At 34.9% G+C, this 13817-nt stretch overlaps 1 protein-coding gene across 1 annotated transcript in view; it reads right to left on the bottom strand.

The window, feature by feature from the left end:
- LOC131849389 (apoptosis-resistant E3 ubiquitin protein ligase 1) overlaps positions 1-13817 on the bottom strand; it is a 50020-nt gene that overhangs the window by 35724 nt on the left and 479 nt on the right. The gene's annotated exons all lie outside the window — the stretch shown is intronic.

Here is a 13817-nt window from a genome sequence, read left to right as displayed (position 1 = left end):
TAGTAAAAAGAACCGCTTCAAAATCCGTTTCGTAGTTTTAACGATTTAAGCATACATAGGGACGGACAGACAGCGACAGTGACTTTGTTTTATACTATGTAATGATAAATGACTATTATTACATGTAATTTTAATTTTCTGATCTTACTTTTGGACATACATATTATTATTACTTAATTTTGGACATTTAACAATTTAAATAATTTAAATAAAGTGGTTAACATTTGTTAAACTTATGTTAACATGAATTTAAATTTGCATGCTCAAAATGTAGCTGAATCTGTAAATTAATTTATAAGAACAATGTAACATATTACAAGCAAATATATAAATAAATATTAGATAGATATGAACACTGATTAAACTATTCGTTCCGGAGCCAAAAGAAAAAGATAAAAAAAAATATTTGCTTTTGACAATATTACAATACCATATGCTGGTGCTATTCCAATTTTGAATTTAAAAACGAATCTGTATTATTGTAAACATGTACAACATATTTGGAAAGAATACGAGCTGAGTTTCTTGTCAGTTCTCATCTCGAAATCATTCCGAACTGACGGTAGATTTGAAATATCATAAGAGTCTGTAATAGTCCTACATGAATAAAGATATTTTTTTATGATATATTATCTATATATCATTTATATGCTTGAACATTTACAGTGTAGATCATACAAGTCCCCTTTGATCGAGCTCCCCTCCAATTCAAACGGAGATTAAAATTACGACGGGGTAAGCTGAGGTTCGAACCCCTAGGGGTGCTCTCAGACTAAAGTCGAATCCGTCAGGCGGGAGTTAGCCTTCAGCCGCTCCATAAGTCCTTCCGCGGATTTGGAGTGCCACCTGCACTCGCCCCCTATCGTTCGGTGAAGCTGTAGGCCAGCTGCGGCCAACAGTATTAGAGTAGTCCCTGTTACGTTATTCAAACAACAAGTGTAGACTGTAAATGATACTTTATGTGACACATTAGAGTATTTATTATTTATCTACCTACATATTAGTTCATAATATCTGACAGTCCCATAAACAAAATCATAGAAATGTTTTCCTCATATTCAGGAGGCATGCAAATTACAATTCTTCTTAACGACTTACAAATGAATAAATGATTAAATGTTAAGTGAACTCTCGCAATTAGTAGTATTATTTACGAGTCATTTGCGTAGTTCCATTTCAAACCTATTTAATGATATCTCTCGTAATTATTACTTGCGGTAGTTTATTATATATAGCTGTTCCCAGGACACCGGCCGCATGTAATTTAACTTTATTTTCCTAAAATAAAAGTAGACTAAGTTACTCGTTATTACGTCAGCTATCTGCCAAAAAAGTCCCGTCAAAATCGGTCCAGCCATTTTAGAGATTATCCGGAATAAACAGCCAGACAGACAAAAATTGTAGAAAATGTTATTTTGGTGTATGTTTCATATTTATATTCATATGCTTGTAGTCAAAAAGGTTATCGGTAAACGGTCAATATTACAAACAGACACTTTCGCATTTATAATATTAATTTATAAGGAAGTAAGGATTAATATTATAGTAATTTGCAAATGTATGGGGAATCGATAGGAACATTGACGTAAGAGGTAGGTCGTGGCGTGGTCATTGTTCACTTGTTGCTGTGACCTGGGACATGTAACTGGGCCGCCGGCCCCGCCGCCCTCCCGTTCCTACCGCCCCTCTCCGTATTGGTGCATGTCCTGTACCTGCAATGACCTGGACCCAGCCCATTTAGGGCTAACTAAAATCTTCATAAAACAGTTGACAGATATATGAGATATGTGGTCTAGCGGTTTAGCACACTGCTTTACTATCCGATGGTCGCGGGTTCGATTCCTCGCACGGTACAAACATTTGTATTCATGAGTATGATCGTTTATATCCGTCTAGGTATTTTCTATGTATATTATGTATTTATCTTTAAAAAATGCATGTATTTATATCATTTGTCTAGTACCCATAACACTAGCTCTGTTTAGCTTGGGATCAGGGGATCTTGGGATCATCAGATAGATGGCGTTGTGTGAATTGTCCTGAGATTATTATTATTATTTGGGGCTAACTAACTAAACTTCATATAACAGCTTCCAGATATAGCACTTTCCAGCCACATTGTGTAATCACCTTCCAGCAATGGTATTCCCGAACCGATACGATATTGAAACTTTCAAGAAAAGACTTATTCCTTTTTAAAAGGCCGCCAACGTACTTGCAATTCTCCTGGTGTTGCGGATGCCCATGGGCGGTGGCAATCACTTACCATCAGGATAGCCGAATGCTCGTTTGTCTCGTATTATAAAAAAAAATAGGCGTTGGTTTTCACTTAGTTGGGTCGTCAGATTCTTAGCTGGATATAATGAAACTGAGTGAATGAAATATCTTCTTTCATTTAGGTTCACTATATCCAGCTGTATACCTAGGCAATGGATGGTATTTTGTTTATTTACGTTTTTGTTGAATATTAATAACATCCATAAAGCTAATTGAAACATCCTGCAACTTAACATAAAACAGTGTTTTATCAGCTAAGTGATTGATATAAGATGAGAATTCGCGCTACAGTTTAGTTGTAGCCCACTTATGCATAAACGTAATATCTCCTTTGGAAAGTTTACACTCTATCCTGAGGAGAAAAAAACCATCGCTCCTAAGAGTATCCTTCAATTCTTGTCCCTGGCGGGGCTAGGTAGCGGACTCTTAAAAAGGGCGAGCACAATAGACCTATGTAGGTGCTACAGGTTAATAACCCAAACTTTCCAATAAAAAAAAATATGCTACCCTAATTATTGTTTCTTAAATTATGTTCATTTGATAGTAAAGAGTCCAGTTGAAAACCAGCGTTGCCGAGGAGCCTGTCGGCATACGCTGAACCGAATCCTTCTGCCGACTTTAATTATTATTATTTCATTTATTTCGGATATGTATCCATATTATATTAGTAATCAACTTATAAACTATGTTAGTAAATTACAATATTACATTTAATTCATATATTTATGTCTATATCCACGTCCAGAAGCCCTGGGTCCGCGGCAATGCAGCGATATCCAGTGCCTCTGAAGTGGACTATCCGACAAATTGGATATGGTGTTTAGGAGGCTGTTTGCACTCCCCCGAATTCTACACATCAGTGATGCAGTTCTATTTCGCATTAAGCATCCTTTAAATTTATTTACTTTTATACAATTTCATTGGCAACAATAAATTATTCTTATATATAAAAAATTACAAGCTGAGGATAAAATACAAACTTGTAGCGCTAGTATTGATCAGCCCGCGCAGGGTCGTCGACAGGGAAATTTTAAAGTAGCATTTTGCAACAAACTTTCGCAATATTTGTTTTAGCATAGACAAATCGCAAGTTTGTCCGTATTGTTTGTTGTTCTGCAATTTAGAATTACTTTCGCAAGTTTCAAGAATCGGTGTAATATACATATGTTAACCAATTTAGATGTAATCTTTATTCGACTAAACTTAATATAGCTAAGCATTTTTGAATAGTATATATTTTCTTTGATCATTGGGCCCCCTAAAATATAGTCGAGCGCAGTGATGGCTGGCTCATCCGTCATACTCTTGAACGAGTGCTGCTTGTAAGAACTGGTCTGCTCTTATCACTACGACTGATTTAATCTTATTGTGTATTTATATTTGACCCTAATAAGTTAGTGCTGGTTGGTAGTTTGTATTAACACGTTTAAACTTGTAAATGTGAACTTACAAGGATTATTTAAGAGAGCAACACACAAGTTTCTTGCTCGTTCTTCTTGTAATGAGACAGCTTTCCGAATGAGCGGTAGATAAAAAAAAATTATGACTATTCAAAAGTGTTTAAATTAAGTTTATTTGAATAAATGATTTTCTATTCTAGTGTATTCTTTATTTCGTCGTCAACTCGGAGTAGAGTTTCAGCACAGAAGTTTTTTCTCTTTTTTCCTTATCTATCGGCGATCAGCCAATTTTATAGCTTTTAACAGATTTTATAGCTTCCGTTATCTGTCGCTTTGAGTTACCACATCCAGCAATGTGGCCCCCTTTTATATACATCTGCTGTGTTAAATCGTAACCTGACGTGACCTTCTCAACCTGCATACGTAATCCCTGGAGTCCAAGAGAGTTATTGCTAAAAGGTTGGTATGGTGTTGAAGTATTTGCCGGTAAGCCCTACAGGAGCGTTTTATTTCTTCGTGTACCGTTATGATTTCTGTATAGTCAGGTACATTCGTCTTCGCAAGAACTGTCATATACTATCTCTCCTTTACACCATCCTTTTCCACCCTCATACTCCTGAATACTTGAAAAATAACTTCCAGTTCCAGACCAAAAATCCGGATTCTGAATTGCGTAGCACACGAAGCCTCTGTTTAACCTTGCCATTTCATTCTTCTAAATATTATACCGATTCTTTAACTGTAGAAGCTATTTGTTATTGCTCCTTGTCATTTCCCATTTGATCAGCACAATCACTTACTATATTTCAAAATTCACTAAAATCTCATTATCTCTCTCTCTCTGTAACTGAATTATATCTAAATTTTCCTTTTGTTCTCATCCCATATGCTAGACCACAGGTCGTCGGCCGTCGATATTATTGTTATTATTATGTACCTCTTTGTTTTTTATGTACCAAGGTGCATTGGTTATCGTTTTTAGTACTTTATTTGGAAACGCTGTATTATTTCGATATGGCCCAGAAGATTGATGAAATTAATTTTGATTAAATCGTCTAGGACACTTCCGATCGTTCATACGTGTCAATTTTTATAATTAGCCTACCGCCCTGTTCGGATAGTTATATCAGTTGAGAAGAACTGGCAAGAAACCTAAACGGTACATTTTTTAATTATAAAGGCTCTTGTTGCTAAAATAGAACTTGAAAAGGGGTGTAATAGGGTTCAAATTCAATTAGATTTCTATTGAATCCACAGTCAACCGGTTCATCCTTATAATAGAAATAATTAATACTAATAATATCTCAGAACAATACACACTGCGCCATCTAGTCCCAGTTGGGGTTAGCCACCCTGAACACTTAGGGGTATAAAAATCAGTTATAAACCTCTGAGAATAGGTTACCTACTGATTATACATATAACATTTCATCAAAATCGGTCAAGGCGTTTCGGAGGAGTATAAACACGAAACCTGTGACACGAGAATTTTATATATTAGTATTGGTCACAGACCGCTGTTGGCTCGATTCCAAAGCGCTATTGCAGTGACGAACAGTCGGACGGTCCGGGTGTCCACCTCGCACTATATATATGTAGATCTCAATTGGCTTTGCATCCAAACATAATTGTTTTCTTATATCATTACATAGTATAAAATAAAGTCGCTGTCTATCCCTATGTATGCTTAAATCTTTAAAACTACGCAACGGACTTTGAAGCTGTTTTTTTTAATAAATAGTGATTCAAGAGGAAGGTTTATATATATAATACATGTACACCCATGCCAAGCCGGGGCGAGTAGCTAGTTGATAATAATTTATTTATTTACTGCCCCGGCTACTCATTACTACATCTATACTAATATTATAAAGCTAAATCTCAGGAACTACTGGTTCGAATTGAACAATTCTTTTTGTGTTGGATAGTCCATTTGTCGAGGAAGGCTTTAAACTATATAACATTACGCTACGACCAATAGGAGCGGAGCATCGATGAAAAATGTTGATTCAATTTGAACGGAAACGAAAAAAATATGTTATTCATATATAACCAAAGGATATATTTGAATAAGGAATATTTCTGGAATTGTCTTAAATAAATTCAAAACATCTGTTAAATCATATTTACTGAGCAAAGCCTATTACTCACTAAACGATTACTTGAATGACGAGCGTGCATGGCAATAGTTGTTCATGCACGGGATTTTCATTTAATGTTAGACATAGACACCTATATAAATATACATTGTAAATAAAGTAGCTTTTAAAAAAAAAAGTAATTCAATTGAGTTTCTTACCAGTTCTTCTCAATTGGATCCATATACTGAACTGGACGGTAGGGAAAAAATTAAAATTATAATGTAAAATCTTTGACGTTCATAAGCTAGCCGCTTATGAACGTCAAAGTTATGTTATATGTCCTACACGAATAAATGATTTTTTAATTTGAATTTGAATTTCTATTTCTTATCAAAATTAAAGTAAAACAAGATTTTGTTTGAAGACGAGACTGTCCACTTCGCTATCTTTAATCTCAAAAAAAGCAGACGTAGTCACGTGTATCACTTTGTATTAATGTACTTGTCTCACCGATGCTAATAGTGGAATTAAGCAAAATTATATCAACGAAGCGACAAAGGTCAATGCTTGGCCTTTTTGAAACCGTTCCAAATGATCCCCGCACTGGACTGACTCCTTAATTACTATTCTACCTCGCTGTAATACTAACTTTACAGTTTCACACGCGCATAAGACACAAAACTATCTTTAATTACAGTAAAAAGTAATTATAATAATATCTTATGACAATTCACACAGCGCCATCTAGTCCCAAGGGCGGATCCAGCTTTGGCGCTAGGAGGGGGTCACATAGTCGTGGTAAAGTCTAGAACCTATAATTTAATTTTGATGACGATAGATACAAGTAAAAAGTAGGTCAGAAAAAGGTGACAAAATATATAAATAAAATCATTATGTTCAATTTGTGGTCCACCTAAGTCCTGGGCTCAGGGCAGGTCATGATGCCCTGGATTCGCCGTTGTGTAGTCCTAACGAAAGCAGCTTGTGTTATGGATACTAGACAACTGATACAAATATATAGTTATATTGTCTGGTAGTATATCTCAGGACAGTTCACAGCGCCATTATGGGTACTAGACAATTCACAGCGCCATCTAACTAACATAAATACATAGTTATATTATCTGGTAGGTCTGAGGACAATTCACAGCGCCATCTAGTCCCAAGTAAAGCAAGTGTTATGGGTACTAGACAATTGATATAAATACATATTTTTTGTAAACCAGCCTTGGCCAAAAACATTTGCTACCCTAAAAAATCCTTTACATTTTTTGTAAATTCATGCATAATATATACAACAGTAGGTGGTAATAAATCACTTTCAAATATTACAATATCACCAAAGTATGTACGAGTAAATGCGACCTATCATACTAAATCGATTACCACTTTCGCTTCGTACCCACAAATGACAGTCGCAAAAAAAGGGTGATTTACTTCCATTACTTATTTGGAGACTTCTTAACTAAAACTCCCAAAAAACACAATTATTGATTACTACTTATTGTTACAAATGATGTTACCGAAGAGCCTGGAACTTTCGTAATCTCTTTCCACATTGTGGTCAGGTACAAATTAACTGTTATGGTGCAGTGGTTAGTAACGTCGTCTTGCTTAATGAGGTCTAATGATTCTTGAGGTAATTTAATAAATGCAAAAATCATTTATCCATGTAAGACATTTTAGCCACTTATGCACGTAATTTTTTTGCAATTGAAGTTTTTCCTATTAATATAGTAATAAATATTAGTAGTATAAGTATATAAGCTAACAGAATATCAGCGCTGCAGATTTATCTGTAGCTTTTTGCTGAGTTGGTTGCCTATTCACCTTTGTGGCACATAGAGTCACCTCCATTTCTTTTACTTGTTCATGTATTTTTCTGTACCTACCTGATGTATGCTATGCGTCTGTAATTGGTGATTAAAGAATTTATCTATCTCTCTAGATATTATATATTATATTTAGAACAACATTTGTTTAAAGACATGCAAGTTTCTTCCTCGTCCTTCTTGCGACGAGTCTGCGGTCCGTCCGGTAGAATAAAAAATATGAATTTAAAAGTGCTCATAATAACTTTATGTGAATAAAGATTATTTCCAGTTACGTTAACTTACGTTGTCTGGTTTAAGGTAGAATAAAAAACTGAATACAAAAATGCTTATATTAAGTTTATTCGAATAATGATTATTTCTATTTCTAGTTACGTTGTTTGATTTATTCAACTACTTGTGTAAACTTTTAATGAATAGCTTACTCCCATTTCATTCAGATTCATGACGATTACAGAGATCTTTCATTACACAACCGGGATTACAAGTCCACTGATACCTAATTTGAAGCTTAAACCGCAATTAGGTCAACCAAAAAGAGCCCGTGTCACAGCGCATTACGACTTAATATCAAACACTAGTTGTGACCGCGACTTAGTTCGCGTGGTTATCAAAAACACTATCGCGATTGAAGGTTATAGTGAGTCAATCTTAAAAGACAGACATATATTGTTGCGGACATTTTTTTAGATCATTTAAAGAGGAATAATTCTTTCATACATATTTTTTCGGTAACTTGAACCGTTTACGCAGCGCGTTCAACGTAAGCCCTCAAATATGAATAATTTTCCAATGTTATATAGCTTAAAGCTTTCCTTGAAAAATGTACTATTCGACACAAAAATAATTTTTCAATTCTTTCCCCAATAGTTCCTGAGATTACAAACAAACAAACTCTTCAGCTTTACAATATAAGTATAGATTTAAAGGTTAACAACAAAGCCGCTATTTGTGATTACTCAAATATATTTAAAGTCTGCAACATTACCACTACCACAGATAACATAATATCCCACCAAAAACATAAATGTGAAATGATAGCCGAGTTCAATATTATGATATATGCCTTGATTATTGACTTCTACGACAAAAGAGGTGAGATCTAAATGGGCGCCAAGTTCAATGGTCTGTCCTGAAATGTATTTATATCAATATAAAAATCATTTCTTCTTATAACTTAGGATAATATACTGTAGCCTAAGCTCTGGTTTACCATTTTTTCCTTTATATTCACCTAATTACCTATCTGCATGCCAAATTTTAACATCCTATGTCCTCTGGAAGTGGATTATAATTTTGATCTATAGTTGATCAGTAATAAAAATGACGATATTTGGACTTTAATATCTAAATAACCGTTTGAGATATGTTTATGAAATTTGGAACACATATTTATCTCGCAAGTCTCAATATATGAACCAAATTTGTCAGGTTTATGTGAGAGTTTGACTTTCACTTTTGACCCCCAAAAGTGGCTCCAAATGATTAGTGTAAAACTACACACGGTGCTGCTCGCCAGTTCTCTTACTTGAACTCGGCTTTGACACGCTCCCGCTGGTCTAGATACTACTACACTTTGTGCAAAGTCGTCTGCGAATTCTATCTCATAGAAAAGAGCTTATTCCGTGTTAAAACGCCGGCAACGCACTTGCAATTTCCCTGGTGTCGCGGGTGCTCATGGGCGGCGGTAATCACTTACCATCAGGTGAGCCGCAAGCTCGTTTGTACCCTATGTTATAAAACAAAAACCATTTCTTTTTCAGCCGGCCGCATCGCAACTTTGCTTTGTAACCTGTTTTGGTTGTAAGGTGAGATCTGGCAGTTCAGGTACCGGGTCGGACGCATAACTTCTTAATCTTCCAATGGCTCTCTCCTTCTTAAATTCCGCTACATTATGACGTAATTTCATAGCACTCTTCATGTATATAATTATAATAACTTAGGACAATATACAGCGCCATCAAGTCCCTAATTAAGCAGAGCTTGTGTTATGGGTTATAACTGATATAAACACATAAATAAGACCGATAGAAACAATCATACTCATTAATCAAATATTTGTACCGTGCGAGGAATCGAACCCGTGACCGTGATCGGAAGTAAGACGATGTGCTAAACCGCTAGACCACCGAGGAAGGAGGAAACACCGTCAGTGCACCTTAGTGCAATTTCCCATCCCATCCAATTTTACATTCTCCCTAATTGATTTTGTGAATCTGTATTTTTGTACAGTACAAGCTCATTTGAAAAGAATAAGAGCTGAGTTTCTTATTACATTTTCGGGACTCGAAAGCACTCCGAACTGACGGTAGATTTGACATATGTCAAATATATATAAGAGTCTGTAACAGACCTACATGAATAATTTTTTTTTCAAGGATGACAATAGAATGGTGCACCCGGCTGCGCTAACGGTTTACGGTGGATGGTACTGGCACCAGTGGAGGATGATCAAATGAGCATGAGGTTAGGTCAGTGCCCATCGTGATTAAATAACCAGGAATTAACCACTGTTTCCATGGAGTGCCGCGTGGAGGTCGACATTGCTACCAATGGGGACACTAGACCCCATTACTAACCATCCCTTTCCCCCCAATTATTATGATTTGATTTACCACAAAATGTGTCAATTATTTGTTATTTCAAGTTACAAGAAATGCTTTTACCTGAAAACTGCGAGATGCTGGACAACATCGACAATCCTGAACGGCGGCTATTCGATGGATGGATCATCCCGATGGAACATATTTCGGAGTCTTCGAACTGCCACATGATTGATCAGATCCAGACTACTATTGTATACTCCAAAACCAAGAAACCGACAACAATAAGTACCGAACTCAACACATTTAACACCCTTTGTAAACTTAATTTGGAATACAAAGAGAATCACAATAAAGGGAATGTAAGGGTGTTACGAATTAACCTTCGCGTCAATACATTGATAAATTCCGACGCTCGCACAGCAACTATAATACTTTATCACAATTTATTAAAGCGAACATATTGGGAGATGTGTGGAGATATGCATAAGACTATCGTCCGCTCGCCACGGCGGATGCGGCGCGACTGAGCTAACAACCCGGATCGCGTCGGCGGGGGTGGAAATGGGTTGAATGGGGGTGGGTTAGACGGGGCGGGTGACGACGTCATGGGAACAGCGCTCCGGGCCCGCGGGATTTCGTACCAAGCATATCTATTGAGTGACTGCATTTAATGTCTGCTTAATTTCGTTTGTGCCCTTAAAGCCGAAAGGACTTATAGGGGCGTAATAATATCATGGAAAGTTGATATAATTCATTACGATACACTCGATTATTTTACTGGTCTGTACTGTTTTTATAAAAATATTTACAAAAGAAAAAAGCTCTACATATAGTCTTTTTTTCTTAGATTTACTGTAATATTATGTTACTTGGATTTACAGAAAACTTCTCTAAAAATCCAATAGGATTGCAGCCATTCCTAAATCAACTGTTATAGGAATATATGACCCTTAAACTTTGTTATTTGGCAGTTTGTATTCATATAACATACTTAAAAATATATTTCTGAATTGATTTACGATTTTAAACAGCATTTATTTATAAAAGCAATGCTCAAGCATCTTTCTCAGATGTCTTGTGATGAGTCTATGTTCCGATTGAGTGGTAGAGTATAAAAGTATATTAAGTTTATTTGAATAAAGATTATTTCTGCATACACTATTATATATCTTATGAATATTATAAACATGATTTTGAGTGTGGATGAATGTTTGTTACTATTTCACGTAAAAACTACTGAATGGATTTCAATGAAACTTTCAAAATAAAATAGCTTATACATCTATATAAATAGAATAACGCATAGGCTATAAATTTCACGCAAGTGAAACCGCGATCACGGCTAGTTACGAATATTAGAAAAATCCAGGAGCGAAATTATATCGACTAGTCATTAAGCTGACTTGTGTTTGACTTCTTGTACAGATAGATCAACAAAAATTGAGATGGACTGGGCACATGATTGGAAGCAAACCTGAAAAATGGAATACTTGTGTAACTGAATGGTATCCAAGGGAAACAAAAAGAAAAAGAGGTAGACCACAGAGACGCTGGGAGGATGAAATCAAGCTGATAGCAGGTCCCTACTGGAGAAGAGCAGCCCAAAATAGAGTACACTGGAAGGAATTAGAGGAGGCCTTTGTCATAAGGCACTCTGTACTGCGGGATATAATATAGAAAATGAAATTAATAATTAAACATAAAAAATTAAACTACTTAACAAATAATAATAGTAAAAAATATATATAATAATAATAAATTTATAGTATAATATAATAATATGAATGAACAGGAATGTAGAAAAAAAAATGTATAATAGTACAGAAATAAAGGCTTCTTTATCTTTATTAGTCATTAAGCAGTAGTCTATGATGTGGCTACTCTATTTCATTACTAAGAAGTATGTGCGAGGACTGTTACAAACAAAATTGGCTACATAAGCTACATGCGAGCACATCAACGGCAAAATTGGCGTTGAAGACAATTGTCGTGGCCGAAATCGGCCGGGATTACATCAATCAATCACTAAGACGTAATATTATTACTTCACAATACCGAAATACCAATCTTTTTAGATACCAGTGTAGGCTACCAAACTCCTTGCATTAACTAGCCATATCATACAGATACATTTAATAAAAAGTATATTGTAAAAATGTCATATATATTCGCTTGCTAATTACAGATTTAAAAAGATGTTACATTAATTATTATTCGTTATTTTTAATACCGATATTATATACACCGTCATATATTCAATCTTTTATTAATATCACCCCTTCTGTTATCAACACGGCAACCAAACCACACCAGCATCACTTCTAGAATTGTGTCAGAAGATTTGTGGAGTCAACAAGAGTTATAGAAAATATATTTTCTTTTTATGCTCTTTTTTTTTAATTTTATGTAATGTAATGTATGAAAAACAAACTAACAGCCCACTAGATGGTAAATAGAAACAGTTGCCTTTGTACATGAACAGGAAGTTAGATATGACACCATTGTGTGATGTCTGTGGAATACCTGATGCACTAGTCTGCAGGACTGCATTGTTATGCCATTGTAACTTATAATTTCGCTGCCATATCTCAACATCAAGGTGAGATATGACATACATTATGTTTACATTTAGTCTTGTTCCAAACACTGATTAGACTTTTTGCTTTTGCAATAACTTATGCTGGTGGTCACTGTATTCCCCCGAATATAAATGAATCTGTATTATTGTAAACTTGTACAACATTAATTTGAAAAGAATATGAGCTGAGTTTCTTGTCAGTTCTTCTCATCTCGAATTAATTTTGAACTGATGGTAGATTTGACATATCATAAGTCTGTAATAGACTTACATGAATAAAGATATTTTTAATTTGAATTTGAATTACAAAGCAGCAAGAGGTTAGACAGAGATACCAAAGCAGATAATGTTAACCTTCCATTGTAAATGACAATTTCACTGCAATGTTATCTGCACCCTATATCGGAACCTATGCTGAGTTGGTTGCCTCTTCAACTTTGCGACACCTAAAGCCACATCTATTTTTTTATTTGTACAATTTACATTTCTGTATCTCATATATGCAATGTGTTTGAAATTGTTAAATAAAGCATTAATTAATCTATCAAATCACACCTTACAAAGGGTGCTTGGAGGCTGAAATAGGTGAGATTGAGGTACACTATATATATCGCAACACACACTTATTATAATACTGGCTTAACTCAAAAATTACAAAGGTTGGAAAGTCCACTTTATAACTGTGGTATTAAAGTCAAATTTCAAAAATTTTTAATCCTAATTACACCAGTATTGTACTAGATATGTGACATGCAGACAACTTTTTACCGACAATCTCTGGTAAATATGGTTACTATATTGAAACTCTAGTATACACTTTTCATCAGAATATGCTGACTGAATACTACTTTTATGGGATATGCAACTCAGTATTATATATATTATACTATATTTTTACTATACAGTAACAGAAAGAAACAAGTCTGTATAATATCATTATGACAATTAATTATAAGCCAATATTCATACAACCGCATAGATAATGAATTTAATTTTTTTTTTAAAAAGGCTGTTTCTCTAATAAATTTCAATATAAATATATGAAAATTTATGTCATAAACATAAATGGAAAACCGTAAAAATGTAATAGCCCACCAAATGGA

This window comes from Achroia grisella, unplaced genomic scaffold (assembly GCF_030625045.1).
Source record: "Achroia grisella isolate CSIRO2021 unplaced genomic scaffold, CSIRO_AGI_Agris_v1 utg642, whole genome shotgun sequence".
In the NCBI taxonomy this organism is placed as follows: Eukaryota; Metazoa; Arthropoda; class Insecta; order Lepidoptera; family Pyralidae; genus Achroia; species Achroia grisella.
Note: the sequence above shows the minus strand (reverse complement) of the source record. Positions and strands in the feature narration are given on the sequence as shown.